The following is a 23,249-nucleotide window of genomic DNA, read 5'->3' as shown; positions in this document are numbered from 1 at the left end:
CTGGGCCAGTGCAAAGCTCTGCCCCTCAGGCTGCCCTGGGCAAAACGCGGCGTCCTGCTCAGGGACCTTCCCGCAAGCTCAAGGCCGCTCCTAGAAAATGCAGTTTCCAGCCGCCCAGGTGAGGGGACAAGGGTCTGATATGTCACTGCCCGGTAGGGCCCTTCAAGACTGGATAAGGTCTAGCTCGGGCCGCTGAGCACCCGCAGTTTCAGCGCAGCCTTTCAATCCTACCAACACTCCATTCACGAGAAGAAGCCTTGCCATGTATGTGACCATCCAACCATTACACTAATGGAGTCCCTCATGACACAACGCATTGCCCAACATTCCGCACATCAGCCTCTGCTCTACACAGATGAAGAGTAAGAGCCTCAACTACGAACTGTTGGCCAGGTTGCTGCTATCTGGCTCATCTTGGTAGCCATAAAATACTACTTTCAAACATACTATTCCATTTACCCTGATTTAGCTACTCCCACAAGGGTCCAGCTCCACAGATTTCACTGGCATTAATTACTGCTTTTCACAAGACAGGATTTTTTCACAGATTGAAAGAAAAAAAGAGGAAATATATTTGAGAAAATAGTTATGCTGCTTCATGAGGCTGATGCGTAGGCTGGCAGTGGGCACTGTGAACTGGAAACAGGAAGGTGTTCCAAAAAGCGGTATCTTTTTAGAATACAGCCACTACACTCTTTTATAGCATTTAGAAATAATAATTTAAGAAGAAATTGCTTCATTGGGATTACTCAAAGGACTATTTATAGGATCAATCCCCAAACTGTTAATCTGTAGATACAGTTTACTATTCAGTTGCCTGAAACAAGTGATCCATCAGACCACTAAAGAATTTCATTGAATGAGGGCATTTCACTGTATGTAATATGTAAGTGCTTTATAGCCTAAGTAAAAGATACTCACTGTTTTAATTGCACAAATTCTTTTACTCAAATTATGGATCAATCTACCTTAACAACTAGAATTTGTTTGTAGTAAAGGGTATATATTTCATTACAGAATATAAACTTCAATACTAGACACTCCAGGGAGAAGTCTTTTTTATCAGTCTAGTGAAAAACAAAAAAGGTTTGTTTTTAACGTCATCATTCATTCTTGGGCAAAAATCATATCCCAAAAATCAGTGGTAATTCTGAAAGGGAACTTGTTGAGAATCTTTTGCACAGTCATAAGTGTTGATACTTGAACCTGCGTTTCTCTGTGGCTGGCACATCTCCATTCTTTCCACCACAGTCCAGCCTAGAAATTAGTCAAAAAAATATTCAAAACTAGCATATTCAATACTTTATCATCAATGATCAATATTTTCTGATAAAATGTAGTCTCCAACAGCTCTACTATACAGTTAGGTTGCAATGTATAATTGAATGGAAATTAATTGCATTTTCACAATAAAATATCTAGGCAAAAATAGTAATTCCACTGAACAATTCTGCTTTGCACAGAATACAGACAAGTATACCACTTTTCATAATCATAGAAAGATGGGAGAACCAAAATCAAAAGGAAAATTTCATGGTTTGATTCAACAATCATATGGAGGATTTAATGTCATTTTTAAGAACTAAATATTTAGACTTGGATATCAGGCTATCACTTGTATGTAAAGACTCAAACAGAAATGTAATTTTTGGAGTTTGAGACCAGTTTTAAGGTAGAGTTTAGGTAATTTTTAACTTAAAAAATTGTCATAAAAATTGATGATTTGAAAAATTTTCTGACACTTATATGGTAAAATTTTGATATTTAAAATATGTATTTCCTAGCAGCTAAATCAGAGTACTGCATGTTGAGGTGTCAAATATCATGTACTCCAGAATTTCTGTAGCAGAGTCACAGCTTAAGTATTTGCAAGTATCTCATCATACTGACAGTACTTAGCATACTTACTACAGGGTTTGTTTTTGTTGGGTTTTCCAAATTTTTTTAAAACCCCAAAACTTAGGGGCTTAGTGTAATTTTCAAAAACAAGTGACACCAGAAAAAAATTTATTCCATGTGAACCTTAAAGCTGGAAGGTTTAAGGAGTGGGAGCTTCTGAAAAAAGGCAGATAGCCATTCCAATTTCTATTTTAAAAAATGATTGAACAAAATAGTGAATTAAAGGTGAGATTCTCTCCATTCTGTCTTTCCCCACTGCCAGACAGACCTCTCTTTCAGCCAAGGCATAAAGGTGGGATGCAATGTGTGACAGATTCACAATTACTTTTGTAGCGTCAGTATCACAATTCATTATTTTGTGTAAAATGTGTTCAACAGTACAAGTGAGTGTCAAAGTGCATGAAAAAAAGAGTGCAGCAGAGGCTAAATGCAATGACATGCCTTGTAATGTGGAAAGTTTGAAAACTGTGTCAACAGGCTTTGACAATACCCCTTACAATAAAAAGAAATGGAGAAGTTCAGTAGGATAGTAGTCACAGATTTTAACAATCAAAAAGCAGATGTTTGATTGACTGAAGTAGTACTTGCAATTCTCAGATGATAATATATGTTGATAGGAATCTGATTCTGTTTCGAAGAATCATCTTTTATTTCCTACATTTTTGAGCACTTCATTGTTTCTCTGTTAGAAGTCATTATCAAAACATCTTTGTCTGACAATAGGAATGGGAATAATTAGATTTAGTCCAGTCCAGTCCTATTTAATGACTCTAGTGCATTGACTTAAGACCTGACCTTTGTTGACTAATTAAAAGGATTCTGTATCAGATGCAAGTGTTGTGATTGTTTTTGATGCCCTACAGCACTGTTGGTCAGAAAAAATATTCTAGTTTGCTATTCTATGCATGTTTTAGTTTAGGTATTTTTCATCTTTGAAGAGGATGTGTTTGAAGAAAATGTGTCATCAACTCTTTGTTTTTCCATCCAAAATACTGTTTAAAAATGTTATGAAGTTCCCCCCTCAATGAAACACTAATTCAGAGATAGTGAAACTGCAAAATCTGGATAAACTTATGATTTAAAAAAGCAGGAACAGTTTTTATTAACAGAGGTGGTTTTTTTTTCCTTCCTTTCTCCCTTTCCTCTGCTTTCCTATTCTTAGAATGCCTGTGAATCCCATGTCCTGCTCCACCAAACATTCCATGTTTTCATCTACAGACTCAACCCAGATGTCATCCTAAAATACAGATCTTCAGTATATCCCTGTTTTTGTCCCCCAGTATTCCAAAGACTGACAGAATTTAGAAACTCTTGCAGGAAATTGTTCCATTTTAAGTTTCACTTGGTCTTAGCTGACATTTTTCAGGCAGAAGCAAAATTACATAGCTCTTAGTACAGATTGGATGAGCTCTCATTGCAATGGGAGTAAAGGATTAAGGCTCATTCTTCCTTCACCCATGATTTCTACTGTTCCTAAGTAGAGTTTGTGGGTTTTATCTGCAGAGCCTCTCTGTAAATCCAGCCAATGTCTTCACAGGCTAAATCAATCTGGGAAGCTGTGTTAGACTTTTTGTACTGCCTTTATCATTCAGCTGCCATGTTTCCCTCTAGATAGGCCATCTGACATGACTTCTATCATACTTTTGGGTTGGATTTCTTCAAAAGGGAGATTTCTCTTCAAACCTTACACCATTAAATTATCTAAGTTGAGTTTTGTGGCAACTTTTGTATTTTAAATGTTCATTTTTATTTGCTAGTCTGTAGCTGTTCCTAGATTAGTAATGGAGAAGACAGATAAAAAGTTGTCACATAAACTTCTGACCTGGCTTAAAGATTGATGTAATTGATTGATTGATCTTCTACCAATACTACCAATCATATTGGTATTCTTCTAATTCTTATAACTAGGGCTCATACTGTCACATATTTAGTCAGAGTTGTTGACATTTGGTTATGCAACATGATTTTTTCTTTTAGTAAAGGAGATTTATTTATTGCACTAACTTCCATATAACAGCAAGGAGCAATGGACAATCACAATAATCTTATTAGAAAGCCGATATTGAAGGGTTATTTTGCCAGAATGTTAAATTCAGTATTTAATTGCATAAACAGCATTATATAGAATGAAGAAAATCCAAGGGGGAAATCTCCCAAAAATAGTAGTGTCAATAAAAAACATTCAGGGGCAATTTTCTCTGGCTTGTTGAGCGTCATCAAACCATTAATTCTAGGTGATACTTTCAATGACACTCCCTCAGAGGAACAATATTAGGCATTCACTTGTATGATCTTCACCTTGTATGAAGAGAATGAATAAAAAATGAAGTTCTTCACTGTGAACTATTCCCAGCTAGCTATTTTCATTTTAAAAAATGTTTATTTTACTTTGACAGTCTGAAGGTTAAATTAACTCTGAATTTTCTGTTCTACTGTGAAGCTAGTGGGAAGACTCAGAGCATACTGCTGCCTCTTACAATGGTAAAGGAAGAGATAAAATACAGCCAAAAATGTTAATATTCTAACACTATTAAATGTCTTAGTCATAGACTCATCAAAAACTTTCTGACCAGTGATGCTTTGTTCTGTCTAGAGCATACAAGATCTTGATTACTGATACAGAGCCATGGGAAATAAATTAGGATGCTGCTTCAAAATAAACATTCCCAGGGATGCATTTTGAATGCCATGCAATGTTTCCTATGCATTCCACAACATGTGTCTATGTAACTCCAGTAGAGCTACTGTTCCTGAGCCACATACAGAAAGGATTTAGGTTCTTGTACACATTTAAGGATTTGATCCCAATTTACTGCCATTGCCTAAACAAGAGAGAATATTTTGCCCACCCTGACTATGAAAAAAAGCATTAAAGTGTATTGCCATGCATATGCCTTTGTCCTTCTTAATAAAACACTGTAAGCAGAATTTGGGACATACTCTGCATCACAAATTTTTTAACTGCCTTCTCTCTGTCATTAGTGAATCTTAACTGAATTCACATGGATGGAGAGTTTTCTAAACAGAGGATTTTTTTGAAAAGGCTGAAATTACCGGTCTTTTAGCTGAGGTTAGCAGAATCTATGTGCAGAATAGCACGTGTCACTGCAGACACATACACACACTGCACTGGGCAGCTACACTGAGCCATACCAGCCTTTTCTAGAATAAACTTATAAAACAGACCAGTAGTGGAGATATTTGCTACCAGTTCACAGAGAAATGAGTTCAGAGCCTTTTGAAATATTAGTTCTGTGCACTAGCTGATAAACCACAGCCTATTTATTATACTATTTATGCCTCATTGTTCAAAATGTACTGGCCTATTATGAGGGGTTGCTACATTGCTAACTGAATGAAAATCTTAAATACAGAGTCCTACCAACTCTTTGTAGAATATCTTTTAAAAGTATATTTGTAGCTGGATATTCAGACTGACTAGTTGTCTTAATTTATGCAAATATAGCCTATAGCTAAAAGCTTTGTATATTTGTTTCCCTATGGTATTAGCATTCAAAAAATAGGACATTCTTTCAAGGGCATTTTATAAACACAGAACTATAATTTATATAGCAAATTAAAGCTCATACAAAATGTGTGCACTGAGCTACAGATTAACATATTTAATTTCACTATTACCTGCAAACCTATTTTTTTCCATGCACTGCTCTAATTAGCCATATAAAATCAAGTCAATATATTGTAAGCAATTATTTTAGTGGGAGTAGAAAGAGAATCTGAATTAAATATATGGTAAGAGATAATATCTTATGGAAATTAATATACTCATTTGTGTCAAGAAAAATGTGTTCTAGCTAAATTTTGTAAGATAGTTGGGAGTTCAAACATACGACTCATGTAGAAGTTGTAGTTTTATAGCTCCTAAGACATTAGACTGTGGATCTGCTTTTAAGTTCCTTATTAATGTGCCAGTGCTCATTCTTTGATATCTACAGATTGTCAGTAACTACTGCCATTTCATATTGTGAAATTTCTCCTATTATGAATATTCACTCCCCCTACAGTCAAATGTGTAAACTGTTAGTAAATGTGTATGTTAAAAGATGGATTCTTTTCCATCATTTAAATGGATAAATCATACCTGGCTCTTCATATTTTTTTTATTATTAATTTTTACTTTTTTAAGTATTTACTTGAGAGAATTAAATTACATGCAAATCAAAAACTTTCCTTTCATAGAAATCAAAAAATATTCATATAAAGAGTAATTTATTTTTTTTACCATTTTACTCTCAGAAAGTATGAAAGCTAAATATGAAAAGTCTTTTTAAGGAGTAAGAAAACAAAAAGTGATGCATGTGATAATGAACTTCAGCCATTTTCTCCTAATACAGTTTCCAATTGTGATGCTATGCAGACAGCACAAGCCATTTTCTAGCAGTAAGAGCATTTATCTGATCAAGTTGCTGCAATTCAGAATTTTACACTCAATTTCAGTTTTGGAGTCTGCAATATATACCACAGTTAAGTTCCTTTTAAAAGAAGGGTAACAGACTCAGTTCCTCTTACTTCTTGCTCATGATCTCAGAATATCCAGCAAAATACAATGCTAACTACATGGAAGTCTGATGACTACATAACTATATTTTGGCCTTAAAGCAACTCTTCCCCATTTCTTGACATAGAAGTTGCTGTCTGACATAGCTGCCTTATACCTCAACTCTGCCCTGGGAGATAACATGGAAACTTATTGCTTGGAAGGGCCTTCCTAAAAAAGCAAGCAGAAATAAAATCTTTCAGAAAAGGTACAAAAAATTGGATTATGTTTTTGCCTTTTTGCCTCCAGCATCACACAAGAAAAGCAAATGCACAAGAAACTTCCTGGACCTAGAATTGTGAAGAAAAGTTTTCCCATCTCATGAAAATTCAAAGCTTCCAGATGCTTTACTGTTTCCTATCTGAATAAATCAATGAACACTACAAAAAAGCAGTGCACACAGGCATGTTCTAGTTCTTCCCTTAGCATTCTCTCACATTCCAGCTGAACATCCTGGCTACTTGAATTCTGAGGTAAGTTGATCTCAAACTTCCCACTGTAGCCTTTTTATCTTCTATGAACAGAAAATTTTCATTTGAAGACCCTGTACCTGGACAGAACATAAACTACTGGCCAGACTTAAGCAGCTGTATTATACATATATATATATAAATAACCACATACATACACAAACATACATTCTCCTGTGAAACAGCTGGGTTTGGACAAATTGTCATCTCGAGTGAAAGTTATTCTTTTTTATAAATCCAAAATAGTTTCCCCAACTATAGGAGGAATAATTCCCAATCTCTATATTAAAGTGTACAAGTAAAAGAGGTGCGTACAAAATATTTTTATTTAAAACTTTCCTTAACATTGTATGACAAATAGGCAACATGGCCTCAACCCAATCTGTAAAAATATGTGGAAGAACTTCAAATGTGACAGCTAAACTTGCACTCAACATAAAGTGCAGTAGGAGTGACAGAAAAAGTGACAGACAAATTAAAGAGCTACCTCTGTTTTAGCAATTTTTTTGTGACAGCATTTTAAAAGTTTGCTGGGCAATTACTCTAAAATGACAGTGTAGTGCTGAGCAGGTTGTACACTGAGTACATAAAAGAACATGTCAATAGCTATTTCAATAGGCACTTTCAAACTCACAGGAGCTTTAGTATACATTATTACATCATTAAAATATTAATTTATATCAGCTTTTACAGATGTAAAATTGTTGCTGCACCTATTTTGCTAATTAACTCTGACATTTATGCTTTTGCATAAATGTTACATACTTCAGAGATGATTCATTTCTACATGCTCGCTACTAGTCTGTGGACTGAATAAACCTGCTTCTAATATCAGAACCAAAAGACTAAGTATCCAAATACAGTGAACATTTGGGTCAGTGATGCACTTTTGCATTTAATTTTTCCTCCCTCAGTTTCTTCTGCTAAGTCCACCCTTGGGTGGGCAGCAAAGAAATTATTTCCATGCAGCATTTTAAAGGCATGTTCATTTTATTGTAGCAGAAATTATGTCAAGTATGAGTTGTGATTTTTTTTTTTTTTTCAAAAGAAAATGGTTTGCCTACAAAGCAAATACAAATATGGTCATGTAACAGAAAATAGTCAAGTAATACTACTGAAGAAATATTTTGCATCTGATTTATACTACATACCTTCTGTGTGTTTTTTTGTACATATTTGTTCAATATTAATAATGGACCACCTTAGCAGTTTAAAGATTTTCTGCATATTTCAGTAAAAAATGGAATAGGTTTATTTTTCTTTACACCTATCAGAGGTTTTCTAATCAATTTAAAGAAGTACTGTCCTAATCTTCCCAGGCAAAGTGACCAGTTACATTTTTCATCACATTACTCTGGCTGATGAGGTGTTAGAATGAGATGATCCAAACTTAGTTCATATCAGAATTATTCAAGTGATTCTAGTGCCTTTAGCAAAAAATATTAATCCTGAATAAACTCTGCTGATGGAGGATCAAGGCACAGATAAATAGGGTTTTTCACTTCCATGGTACAAATTTCAATCTATTCTACTTTAGTATTGTCCAGAAATTATCAGGTGTAAGCTGATCTAAATTCCCTGTAGGAAACCAGTGCTTAAATAAGTGGATATATACAATACTACAGTATTTTGTTATATACTGAAAGGACTTATGAGCCATCCAGGACTCTGCTATATCTCATCAACACTTTAAATGTTAGTGTGTAAATTCAGGGAAAAAGGTAAATGCTATCCAAGAGGAATTCCTACCAACCACCTCAAATAGCTCACATTGTGCTCTTCCCCCGGTCCTTCATACGGATTTGTACTTGGTGCCATCTCATGACGCAGGTTTACATACTTGACTTTGCATTCTGCTGCTACAGAACAGAGCCAATCTGACAGACTAGTACCAGTGACATGAATTTTCAGAAATTCTTAAACATTTCTAGTTTTAAAAAGCAGCATATTAGGATAGTACTAATAGAGGTAAACCATGTTCAATGTTTTCTGAAATTAAAGTGCTTTTTAAGCAACATAATACAAACCAGTCCCTGTAACTAAAGATGCGCTATAGCTCAAGTAAGCATGTGTCTCCCAATAGTACATGCTCAAACCCACACTGAGATAATTTTCTTTGTTCAGACAGAAAATATGTGGGAAAGATGTTTCCAGCGAAATCATACCCAGTTCTGTAGGTGAAGTACACACTGGAATTCAGGTGCATTGGCTGCAATGTGTCTAAAGTCCTGTAACTATCGATCTTAATCTCTATCTGCTTCAAGACAGTGCACTGCTGAAGAGTAGTTCACAAGCACTCATGCACTATTCACAAAATATATTAAATTTGGTACCTTAAGATTCTCTTTCACCTCAAAACACAGTTTTATTCAGATACTGCAATACCTAGATTCATGCCAGTAAGTGCAGCACTACCATACACTTTGAAAATAATACACTTTGAAACCCAAGTCTCCATTAGATCCTGTGAACCAATATTATGTTAAATTAATAACCTTAATCTTAAAATATTTATTAAAAACTGAATTCCAAATTCTGGAAGTTTGAGCCACATAATGTCATTAGGTTTTGACCAGCAGTTCTATGCACAGTTCAAACACACTTCTAAACATCTGGACAATAGCTGTACCCTATTCAAGTACTGAAAGTCATCTGCATTGATTTTTTAAGAAAATTACCAAAACTCACAATACAGCAAAGAAGTATCATGTTCTACAGTACTTTTAAAAATTACAGAATGGTTATAAAATAATTCACAGTGATGTATATCACTACACATAAAATGTGTATTTTGAAGATTTCTACTATGATTTCAATCACACCCATAGAAAGCAAAAAAATGCAAAAGCAACAGTGCAGAATTTAGAGAATACTGACATTAAACTATGCATCAGCTACTCCATGTGCTATGAAGTAAATTTAAATGTACATCACTAAAGAAATTCAGCAGTAAGTAAACAGTTTTCCTCTGGTAAGTATGGCAAAACTCGCAATACACATTTCTCTCACTGAATTAACTTCTCCCTAGTTACAACAGTCCAACTGGAGTGTCAAAGAATGGCTTTAGTAACACAAGAGTTCAAACTGCATTCAGGCAGAACTCCCATCAAAGTAAATGACAATGGATCTCTCCTACAGCTCTGTTTCTGAAAATGCATACACATGCCTATTGAAGGCCCTGGGCCCACATGCTTAAAATTAATCCCACTTAAATTTGTGGGCTCAAAGCCTAAAAGAGGGAGTATGAAACTGAGCCTTAGCAGAAACAATGGCTCAGAGATTCCAAAAGGAATTGCTTACAAAAACTTACATTAAGACTGCAATGCTTAACTCTTCTAGTCTCCTTTGAAAAATCTCTTCATTTACCCCAGCTATTTCCTGAGTTCAAGCCTTCTGTGTGCCAGGAAAAAAAGAGAAGATATCCTCACTGCCTTAACTATTCATGCACTAGGATTCATGCACTATATGAATAGTTTTGATCCAGATCAAGTTCTACACTTTATCAAATGGCATAAATATCTAATATGATAATGCTAGACCTGTATTCATTAGTGCTGTAGTCAATGGGGACATATTTGTAACAGTAAGACACTGTCACTTCCGAGGGAAAAGATCATTTTGTGACAGGTAAATTATTGCTATATCTCATTAGGAATGTTATGTTCCTGCGCTAAGACATACCAATTGCAAAGTGGCAATCATCATAATAGCATCAAGATGTTGCTATATATAATCTAGAAATCAGAAGAATGTGTTCCCCTTGGGCCTGCACAGAAATTTCAGTGCAATTATCAATACTTTACAATTAATTTCTGCTAACTTTTCCCCCATAAATCAGTGGTGCATACCAATACCAAACCAAAGCATTCCTTTAGATGGGCAGCTCTTCAAGATCCCAAGCTTGTAAATGCCAGCTGTTTCTCTAGTTCAGAATCAGCTGTATCAGTGTCATCTCATTCAGCAAGGAAGTCTGCCCTTTGCTAGGGAGCACCAGTAGTTCCATCTGACCTGAAGTGATCCTGGACATGCCCCGAGAGCTCAGTTGCTCTTACATGAAATTCTCTGACCACAAGCTCTACTGCACCAATCTTGTGTGAATTGGTTGTATCCATACTGACAACAACAGAAATTTGAGACCCCAGATTTAGATCAGAAATATTGACAACCTTTCCTCCTGTTACACAGCTAAAATAAGCCACAAATAATATAAATATTTCTAGTATCAGGCAGCTCAAATGCAACTAAAATTTCCTGCAAGGAGGAAGTCAGTCCTTTCACCTTGATCTACTGCATTTACAAAGGAACCCCTCCTGATTTACATTAGAACATATGAATGAAAAATTGCTATTACTTATGTCAAAATGTTACCTGATAAATTTTTTAGAATCAGAGATTACACCACAAATATTTTTAATGAAACCTAAAAACAGACAAGTGAATTTAAACTTTTAATTCATTAAGAGCTAAACTTTCAAAGTGAGGGACATATGTCACTTCTGGGGAATTCTTAACAAATCTAAATATTTCACCATGATAGGAAAATGTGACAAGAGTAATAATACATGATATTATATACTGCTACACAATTTGGAAAAATTACATCTGCTACAGGATAGATGTGGAAAGAGACTGCATTAGAAAACTTCCTGCTGGGTCACAAACATACATCAGTAATGGTTTGTTTTCAGCACAAGAAAAATTGCCATTGTCATATTCCAAAGTGAGTGTAAATTGTTTTATTATAAACTCCCTGTTGGTCCCTGTTTAACTGAGAAATCATTCAATCTAAATTTATCTTTTCTCTGTGGCAATGCCATGTGTTGGTATCACCAAGTTTTGCCTCAATAAAACCAGTATTTCTGTAAAAGACAGATTACATTCTTGATCTTAAGCAACCTTACAATACATTAACTCCTGGTTTGCCCTCATTTCCTTTGATTTGTAATCCAAGGCTCTCAGTTTCATAAAGAAAAGGCCTCGTTGATTCACAAGGCAATCAGTCTTTACAAACTTCCATTATACCTGACAATTAGACATGTATGTACATGAAAATATACATTTTGGAAACATTGAAAATTAATTAAAACTATCTCCTATTTGCATGACTTCCTGTAGCCTCAACAAAAAGAAATCTTAGTCCAGATTATCCTCCATTATTTATATATAGATTCCATATATAGATTCCAGCTATCCTCCATTCACTTCATTTTCATTTGATTTGCAAGACAACTGACCTGCTTAAATAATGCCACTGAAATGGACACAAAACCAATATGTAGCCATTCTGCTTCTCCTTTTTCTACATTTTTTTGCTCTTCCATCTTATCTTTAGCATCTGATGGCAACTGGGTAAGTGTCAAAGACTCAAAAAGAACAGTGAAGCAAGCACACAGACATCATACAGGTTCCAATTAGCATGAGAAGGTGTTATTGTTGTCTCCAAGAGTTCCACCAAGGAAGGCTTTGTTGAGGATGCAATTTTTCACACTTAGTGTGAAATGTCAACCTGAAGCAAAATGAAATCCACAACACCTAACCTCACACACAGCTCCATTATACCAACAAAAGCACAGCTGATGAAATAGAATTAATCTAGGTCCCCAGTAAATACTTAACTGCTAAAGATTAAAATTATTATACCTGAATTTATATGCATTGGAAATATTATAGATTTTATTTTTTATATGTACACATCTGCCCACATTCAAAGGGGGATGGAATTGTTTAAAACAAATTATTTGCTTTCATTTTCTTTAATTGGCAATTACAAACAAGCAAGGCATCAGACAACTCTTCTCTATCCACTAATTTAACCTCTGTGGAATAGGAATGTATTTTGCATCTTACCACTCTTCACTGAAAACCTGGTGCAATTTCTCTATTTTCTTTAAGAAAGGAGGTTGAAAAATGTGATGTTACTAGAAACTGTGGGGATCCAATCTTTTCTGTACCCATCTTCTCCGTGTTCTCACTGGCCCAAGTAGCAGCCGGCTCAGTGAGCCAATCCAAGCCAAGTTAGGTGACAGGTGCTGTCTCAGAAGAAAGCAGAACACAGCATTGCTTCCCTAATTATGCTAATGAAGGGCATCCTCAAAGCATGCAATTCATTCCTCTTTTGTGGGGTTTTCCAAAAGAGAATATCCTAGGATGGGTACCTAAGTACATAGCATGTATTTTTTTTTAAATAAACTATTGTTTACTGGATGGAAAAACACCAGTTCTTTCAAATATCTTTTTCTAATGGGATTTTTCTAGTTCTTCTGCACCAGGTTTGAGTTTTTTGTTTGTTTTTCTTTCTTTTTTTGCATATCTGGACAAAGTAGAAGCCACAAGTAGTGAAAAATTACATCAGGTGATAGGGAGATCCTCCAAATAAATTATATTTCTGCAGTATGCAGAAATGTAAGCATTTATCTGGAAAGCGGGTGCTAGAATATGGCTTTGACACAGCTTAAACTGAATAAGGGTTATTTCCTATGAGAGAAAAAAGATCCTGAATTTGCCGCTGCCCTTCTCCTGCCTTGGAGCTGTTTTTCCATTCAAAAGCACGGGATGGAGAAGCTGGAGAGTTCCTGGAGCACATTGCTGCTCCCCACTGGCAGCTGGTACATCCCAGCTATTCCATCTGGGGCTAATTTAAGAAGTCACAGGTGCAGCAATAATCTAACAGCAGGAACTAAGTCATTGTGGTTACACTTTTGGGTATAGAACTGCAGCTACAGACTGAGATCTGTCTCGGGTATGAACTTACATCAGACCTGGTAAGACAGTTACAGTAAATCTTCAGCAGGGATATCAGAAGTTGAAGAGAAAATTCAGCTGTACTCTGAGTTTTGGACATATGTGGTGTACTGTGTTATTCTGGAGATCCCCTAGTCTAAAATGAGATAAAAATTAAGAATATGTGTAACGAAAAGCAGTGACTTCAACTGCTACTGGTTTTCTTTCCTGTTGGGAAAAGCAGTTTGTGAAATATCATTAGGTAGTTTCTTGTAGCTGCATGATATCTGTTTATTAAAACCCATAGATGTAACTAGGAAGCGAAGCATTACATTTGCCAATAAAACTATTGCTAGAGAAAAGCACATATCATCCCAGTTATTATCTTCACAAGGGTGTGTTCCAGAGAGACTTACATTGGGCCAATGAATAATTTGTGGGTTTTCTGTTAAAAAAAATTACTGTCTTATGATATTCAAGCGTAACTTTAACCTTCTTTTGGACAAGCATCTAACAATGAAAAAAGAGATTGTGCATTTGAGTATAAGAGCCTTAGAGAAAAAAAAAAAAAAATTAATCCAAGCCAAGAGCAGTAACTTAGCATACAAGAAATGCATCCAAAATGTGATATGCTTAGTGGTAGGATCTCATTTATCCCAAGGCTACCAAAACCCAAAAACGTCTTAATGAAGTACAAGTGTATAGCTCAGACAGAAAAATGAAGAAAGTGTCCACCTTGTGAGAAAAGAAGCACATAGACCCCATTAAAGGGGATATTAGAGATGGAGAATGAAAGCTAGGAAACCACTGCAACACATAAACTGATAAAATGGGAATTAAAAAGCAACCACACACATTTGATTTCTGAAAACTTTTGAAAAGGCAGCAGTTGAGAAAAACAAAGGGGAAGAAATCACAACAGACCTTATTTTTTGACATTTCCCTGCCAAGACCAAAAAAAATACAGGTGGGGGTAAAAAGCATTATCTGAGGATGATGTGAACACACTAATTGGCAGGCTGGTGAGTGAGTAACTGAAGGGACTTACAAGGTGAACAACATTACAAGTGCTGGGAGAAATTACTTGTACAGTAATCATTCACCATCTGGGAAAGAATTAGAAGGCCTACCCACTCCTCAATGACCAAAATTTCTGGGGTTTGTTGTGGTGGGAATATTATTTAAATTAAAAATATGAACAAGCTAAAAAAATATTTTGCTTCACAATATATTTCATTGCTATAATTTTTCTGCTAACATGAAGTGCTAAACAGAAGTCCTTTTATACCTGACTCACTTGTTCTATTTCAAAATTCAGCTAGTCAATCAATTTATTTCTATCTGTACACCTTAAGAAACATGTTTTGAATGAAAAATATATTTTTTAAGGCTGCCTTTCTCCCATCTCCAATTTGGTTAATTTTAGCTGTTTGTTACAGCACAGCTGTAGTGCACTACAAACATGGGGGGTGAGGGGGAAGGGAGGGCTTTGGAAAGGGCATCTGGTTCAAGGTTAAGATGAGATAAAGCCATAACTTGCTTTAGACTTATCAATGTCTCATCTCAGCTGTGCGATAGGACCCTCTCTTCTTGCTGAGCTGCACTATCTGATGCTGATACTGTGTATCAGCTGACAGACTTCTTGAGCTTTATTCTTGCCACTGTGATTTCAAAAGATGGCTACAATTAAGTATGGACAAGTATTTAGCAGACTGAAGGAAATTTGGAAGTTTTATAGTAATGTTTTTCACAACCATTAGTCAGCTAAACCTGCATCTTGTAATAGAATATTCACAATTATTGTCAGTTAAATTAAGGTTTTGTTAATTTCCAGTTCATTCTTAACTGTGTCTTGCTATTTTTATGTTAATTCAGACTATTTTAGATATACTCAGCTGTTTGAAGTGCCTGATGGAACATTTTCAAAAGTAACTAATTAGAGAAACAACAGGAGCATAAGTTAAGTTAGAAATAATCTGCAGCAGAAAACTCCTTTAGGGTCTTTATTTTAGGGAGCCAAAAAATGTCTTAAGCACAGGAAATGGCTAGAAAATGCAGAGAAGGTTTTCAGAAGATTTCAGCTGAATTCTGGAAGTACTAGTTAGCAACATTACCCAAGACAGCAAATATCAAGATGTTTTCAAAGGTTTTGGCTTTGGCTCACTTCTATGCAAAAGCCATTATGTTGATTCTAAAATACTTTTGTCTTCCTGCATTCCAGAAGCAGCTATCAGTTCTCTACCATTTAAGACTGGTCAGAACTTTAAGCTTCAGCTGAAGAGAGTCCAGAGATGCTCATCTCTGGTTTTATGCTTCAGTGACCACTGAGTCTCAGTCAAGTTAATACCTTGGATTTTGATCCTGTTTTTCTCTTGTACCGTAACAACTAAAAGAAATAGTTGTCTTCTGTCTTCCATCAACCATTGTAAAATGTCTTCTTAAAAGAACATGTGTTTATTTATGAGAACAGCTTCAAGTAATTTAAATTTTGTTTTCAGAACAAAGGACACTGCATTTACAAGTAAATTCCACTTACTTGCTTCTGCAGCATCCATACCTGACATACTTTGTCAGAGAATCTGATTTATAGAACTTAAATTTACAGCAGATAACCATGGGCCCAGAAATACCATGACTGTAAAATATTTGCTTCTGATTTGTTTTATTCAATTTCTATTATTAAGCCTTATTAAAGAACAACTGGACATTCATTACAAATGTTATGCAATATGCAAAATGTATAGGTTTGGTTACTCCACTATGTTTTTGATAGCAAAAATAAATTTTCCTAAAACAAGACTGAAGATCATTTATGGACTATCCCCTGCTCTGTTTTCCATTCAGCACCTAAATATTCAAGGCAAACCAAAGCTTAACTCCACATATTATGAAAACTACCATTTAAAATTTATTTATGTTTAAAATGACCTATAAAACTTTTCTTCTAAACCTCAGTTGAGGTATCAGTTGCTTAAATATATTCATCACATTTAGCAGAATCCTATCATCTCTCCTCTTCCTATTTAATTCAGAATTACTTTTGCTAGCCACAGGAGAATCAGAAGAGCTTTCTTTTGAGTTATTCAGAAAGTGGTAAAATAACATGCAGATACACCAGCTGACAACATAAACAGGGTCAGTATTAGGACAAACTGGCCAAAAAGAGCAGCTTTTGGCATAATTTTAATCAGTCCTTGGGTACATGAAATGTCATGGACTTTCATATGAAATGAAATTATCCCTTTCTCTTAGCTTATTTTTGTTCCAACTAATCCTCTAACTCTTTATTAAACATTATCTTTACCATCTGCTCTGGGTGAATGTTCAACACCTTGCAGAAGAACTCTGGGCTGATTGGTTTTTATGGGCAACATGATCTGAGTTTTATGCACATACTTAGGATTATGTCAAGGACAAAGAGGATGAATAATCCATTAACTATAATAAGCAGGAACCCGTATCAGTGCAGCTAGAACATGTGTTATGTTTCAAAAGCAAAAGATGAATTAGAGATCTGTGGATCATAAAACACCCATAACTCAGGACCCTCTCTATACCAGGACATCATTTCCGTACATACACACTCCACTAAACAGCATTCCTGAAACTGACGTTTCATTCTTGATGAATCAGAGCTTATAGTGCTGAAATGGCATTTCCAGGCCTACAACATGCAAAGAAATAGCTCTGCTGAATTGGGCATTCCTCTAAGATGGAACAGATGGCAGCAAAATATCTGTCCCATGCATAGGTCTTTCAGGCACATCTATATGGTCAATAATAGAACTTTATTTTCATATTTTCAGTAAGCTTCTAAAATAAATTATCAAGGAACTGCTGCTGTTTAAATTCCAAATTTAAAAATTTACACTTAAAAATGTAATTGTCAAAAGTTAGTCAAATGTTGCTATCAGTTAAATCCAGTTATTGCTTCCACTCTTTGATTACCACAAACACTAAAATAACATTATCACTATTAATTATGATATTTAGTGTAATGTATATGAGCCCACCAAGACTGCATTTGTCATGAAACACATAATTGTAAAAATTTGGTTCCTTGCTTGCAAAGTTCATGTAATTACTCACCTTTTCCATCTTTCCACATCTTCTGCAATAATTTATCTTCCTCTGGCTAACCTTTCAGACCTTTACCTTCTCTTCCACTATAAAGGTTTATGATCCCAAAATGAACAATTATGATGGTATCTGATAACAGTATATTAACAACAGAAAATATCAGAACAATAAATCTTTACTCATTTCCTTTGATGCAGAAGGTTTGCACCATATGTGCAGTACATGTGCACATATTTGCACCATAGCAGTATGCACTAAGTTGTAATGACTGACTACTCTTCTAAATATTTTCAGCAACTTGTTGAGAATGATTTGACTCATTGAGCAGTATACTTCACTGCTGTATCATTCCATACACAAAAGGAAGAATCAAGGTTCTCCACTGGTATGTCATCTGGATTCTGTTGATTTCAATAGAACTGTGTTGATTTGAGTCAATGGTGTGATCTATACACTTTTAGAATCAGTGAATCAGTAAGGACTCTGAGAGAGGTTGTCATTAGTAGCTACTGGATATGGTGCTAAAGACTATGAGAATTGTCCAGCTGAGAGCTTTGACTGGCATCAGAAGCTGTATTAAATCCCAGTATTCAAACCTCAGTACAACACATGCTTTGGCTGGCCAGGGACCTCAACTTTTTTACCTGTTCCTGTAGTACACACTAGGAGCAAAACAAGCTTCCAAGCAAATCACAGAAACCATGCTCCATGAACCATGCTCCAGACTACTGCCCTCACTGGATTAAAGGGAGACCAGATTAGGCCCAAGACCGTTTACTGAATAGGGACCTGCTCAAGATGCTTGATCTAAATCTCAAGTGTGCTAAGCAATAGATGAAAAGCTATACAATAATTGCATAGCTCAGGTGCTTAGTAAACCTATATTTCCTGTACTTCCAGACTAGTGACCAGCTTAGAAATAAAACCTAGTAAAAAATAAAAAAATAATACAGCTGAAAGAGCTAAAATAGTATTATACTAAGCTACGAACAATAACCTAGTAACTTCCTTTCCAATTCTTCTAGCCATGGGCAGCACTCAGTGATAGTCATAGGTGGGCAAGGAAGGATCCAGTATGTTTAGTCACAGAATTTCCCGTGTTAATAATTAACTGCTTAATACACACCCAACAGTTCTTCTTAGACTATGAAGTCTTTGTGAATCCCCCAGTTCAGAATACAAAGTTCATTACTAAATGAAATAACAAACATATACATAATATTCAGAGTAAATCTCATCTAAGGATATTACTATTCTTAAATAGACAGAAAAATGGGTTCCAAACACTCAAGTCTAATCAGAGGTCTGGGCCACTCAGCAGAAGACATCCCTATCAGCTCCCATCCTGAATTTCAAAGACTCTTCAAAAGTACAAAAGAGAGTTACTTTTTTACTGCTATTGCTTTCATTAAACCTCTTTTTATGAAAGTAAATCAAAGTTATTTTCCAGTGCCAATTATCAACCTAATATTTGAATTTTAAAACAAAGTATTAGTGTTCTTTCTTATCTAGAAAGTGTCTCTTCCCCTCCCTAAATCTTATTACATACATACATGCATGATTTAGCTGAGGGGGATTTTTTTTTAAATCCTGCTGTCCTTCTCTAAAAAAACAACTTTGAAAGTATAAAAAGAGGAAAGCAAAAGAGTTATGTAAAGTGTTAAAGGGTAATAAAGATTTTATATATATCTTAACTGTTAGCATGAGTAATACACAAAATGGATTTGTTTTAGGTTACCAGCTTTTATCCAGATTATCCAGACTATCAGCATCTGGTTTAAGTCCTCAGTGTAACCATCTGTAGTAATGTCACATGAAGGATTAGCCTTATCTGACATTTGTAAAGAATATATGGATGGAAGAAGAGGAAGCAGTGTGACATAGAGTACAATGGGTAAACCTTAAAATCAGGTGAAACCACATCTTGTTGATTCTAACCATGGGATTTCTTTACTTTTCAAACGTTACCATATGTATTGAAAAACAACACATCCTCACAGATTTTTTTAAAGAAAAGCAGGCAAACTGAGAAAAAATATTTTTATATTTGACCTTTTAAGTATAATTAGAACATTAAATAAAAATAAAGCCTACTTCACCATGTTCAGTTACGACAGATGGGTATGATCACAAAAACATCAAAGGCAGGCTTATCCTAATCCTGTAAAGTGGTAAGTGCCTCCTGAAAGGTCCTGAGTGCCTTCTAATCCTACTGAGGATAGGCTGCAAGTGCATCAAGAGGTAATGGGAACAAGTAATAGAAGTAATAGAGGTAATAGTGGGCTTTCCTGGCCACAAGAGAAACAGTTTGTATTAAAAAGATCTGATACATTACGAAATAACCTAATTTATCTAAACACAGAAATCAGAAAGTGGGAAGCTGTGTGTTTATGCTCCACTCTCTGTAAGTTAGTCCCACATCATGCAGCCCTAATGCCGAAAATCTGGCTTGTCTTCCAGGATTTGTTATTTGCATAAAATTGCACAGTATCTCAGGTCAATATATTTACTTCTTGGCATCAGTGTATTCTTTCCACCAATGGTGAAACTGAAGTGATCTGTTCTTAACAGATCATCAAGTTGTGCAAAATTGACAAGACATAAGAATCCATGACCACAATTAGTTTTAATGCATCAGAATGTATGATGAAAAAGCTGGGGTTTAAAACAGAAAGAAAAACTCTAATCAAATGCTAAAAAATGTTTTGATTTAAGGGTTTCCCCTTTGGTGCAATCAAATATTTAGGATAGGGGAAAGGAGAATAAAGGATTCTATTAACTTAAGGCAGGTACCACTAACTTTGGAATTTCAGCTGAATTGGAATGACTGCTGATCAGGTCAAATTCAGCAAGAGTCTTTTTATTAAAAAATGGCCAGGTAAAAGGTCTCAGTGAAGACTGGGCTGTGTGTTTTGAGGCTAGGTGGCATGAGAACACACTACTGCAGTGGACTGTAGCAGCTAAACAAACAAGGTATATTGTGACAATGTCAACCACTCCTGCCCAGTTTAAAAGAAGCTTGCTCAGATACACTGCAAAAGTACCTTATGCAAAGTCATAGATGATATCTAGTGCAGCCTGAGAACTAAGCCTCAGTCAGTTTTATCTCATCACAGTGAAACTCTAGAATGTTCCCATTGGTCATACAAGACATGGATATCTTATTTCCTTTGGTGAAACAGCCACAATTAATAGCTGATATTCAAAAAAGGCTTCTTCATATATGTATTACTAGATGTCACATGTCCATCAAGCTTGGAGTTTTTTTTCAGGTATCCAGATACTTGTTACCAGGCAGAGTGTCACTAATACCTACATTTTATAAATTTGCATGAGACATTTTTATAGCACATGCTGTATTGGCACCATTGCCCAATAGTGCATGCAATTACTTTGTTGTTGCTGTTGTTGCTGAGGGCCAAGCTCTAACAAATTAAATTTAGAGAAGGGAAATAGGCTTATATGCAAATGGAATTAAATGCTGACACAAGGATAAAACAGCCCTGGATTTAGACAGGGCTCTCCCCCCGACTTTTTAACCAATCATTAGATTTAAATTGAACAGACAGATTCATCTTTGATTTAACTCCACTGTAATCAATGGAACTGCAGCAGGGATGAACCCAAAGCAATATGTTTTTGACAGGTTTTATGCAATGGCTATCCAGAATGAAGTAGATGAAACAGATTACTTTTTTTGCTTATAATTTATGAAATTATTTCACTGTTCCCAAATCCCTACATCAAGGAAATTAGTTGGTGCATAAAAATGGATAAAGTAGGCAGTTGCATGCCAAATACCAACTGCTGACTACAGGCTCTGTACCCCAATACGCAAAGCCAAAATATTTATCTGACTTACCTGTGATCCAGAACAAGCTGCCTAATGGTGTCAGTACAGCTGGATAATCACACAGTTTCTCCTCAATGTCACTTGAGCTGCATAAAAAGAATGAAGTACATTTACTCTCTCTATAATATTAGTATCACATAGGTTAGTTTCCAGAACATAAAGCATGAAAGTCTGAGTACTCCCTTTTTCCAAGCAGTAAAGGTCTCAAGTTTTCACCCCATTCATATTTGTTATCACATTCCAATCATTTGTATTTCATTGATTTCTAAACATAGAAAAATGGTCCATCAAAATAATGCATTTTATAGATGTTACAAATTGTATTATAATCCTTCTACATTTCCACCATGGAAACTACAGTAATTTTCAAGTAATAAAACTTCATGCTTACTTTCTGGAGTTCTAATTCTAAACATTTCATTCTGTTCAGTGACTCAATATTATCTGGTAGTACCACACTCAACAGCATTCTTTCTTCTTATGTGACAAAAAAATTTAGATATCTGCATGAGTTCAGGAGTCTAAGCAAAACTAAGATACCAGATGTCTATTCATTAAGAAATCAAATCAGCATCCAACTGCCCCCTTAAATACTAGAAAAAACATTTTCAGCTCAAACATTATAAGCATGATTTCTTTCCCTAATCTTTCAACAAATGAAATAAAAAAAAAGCATTTTAAGAAGAGACACATGCATCAAATGCAGTATCTGGGAAAAAAATTGCTGGATTAGTATCAGCTTCATAGAGTAACATTAACTGCTTGCTTTCAAACTTCAAAGTGGTCCATTAATTTTTAACTCTTTCTTCTACTCCAGCTTTGAATTTCTTCTTTTTGCCTGCCGAAATACCTGAATTGATCTGTGGTTGCAAGACTATGATTCTCCATGTGTGTCTTGTGTCTGCAAAGAATCAGTTTTCAAAACAGAGAATTCAAACTGAAGGGAGGCTGTCCATAAAATCAGTTAATCAATTCATGGACATACTATTGGGTTTTCTGATGAAATAATAAATACAAGAAACTTATATTAGAACTCTTTAAAATGCTCTTGAGTCCCTCATGTGCCCGGCTGCTGTGAAGGGAGGGTTCTCTGTGCCCTGGAGCTCCGCCGGGCTGTGCGTGCACACCCTGCGAGCGCCGGCCGGCTGCCGCTGGCCTGGCCCCGCCAGTGCAAGGGCCGGCTAAACCTCAGCTGGGGAAGGGCCGGCTAAACCTCAGCTGGGGAAGGGCCGGCTAAACCAAACCGAAGGTGTGCAGCTCTCTCATGGACATAACGTCTTCCACTAGGAACACTCCCTCTTCATTTTTCCCCAGTGCTAGAAGTTTATGAGTCTCTTATCCAAACTAAATGTTGTACCTAAAGAAAGTTTTCTATTCCTTTGGGAAAAAAAGTAGTAAAATAGAGAGTTGGATAGGAGTCTTTTATGCAAAACAAAACTAAATATTCAAAATATGCAACCGTGTAACCATCATAGATATCTAACATGGAAGTAAAAAATCAGTTCATTTTGAGAAACTTCCCCATTCATGGGAAAGCACCCACAACAGAGAAAGAACAAGTGCAAGTAAAAGGAATCAACCAAACACAGAATCTGAGAAAACTTTCAGGGAAAAGCATTTTACCACCCCTAATATGACTGAATATCTGTCTTGCAGATAAACAGTCCAA

General features: G+C 35.7%; 1 long non-coding RNA gene across 5 annotated transcripts in view; it reads right to left on the bottom strand.

Annotated features, from left to right (window-relative positions):
• Positions 1-23,249, bottom strand: part of LOC107207985 — a 473,398-nt gene that overhangs the window by 420,179 nt on the left and 29,970 nt on the right. For all 5 annotated transcript variants that reach the window (XR_004498446.1, XR_004498445.1, XR_004498444.1 and 2 more), the window contains one exon: positions 21,590-21,666. This is a non-coding gene — a long non-coding RNA (uncharacterized LOC107207985). The remainder of the gene's footprint in view (positions 1-21,589; positions 21,667-23,249) is intronic.

The sequence above is a fragment of the Parus major genome, chromosome 8 (genome assembly GCF_001522545.3).
Source record: "Parus major isolate Abel chromosome 8, Parus_major1.1, whole genome shotgun sequence".
Lineage (NCBI taxonomy): Eukaryota > Metazoa > Chordata > Aves > Passeriformes > Paridae > Parus > Parus major.
The sequence above is the reverse complement of the archived record's forward strand: the minus strand, read 5'-3'. Positions and strand labels throughout refer to the sequence as shown.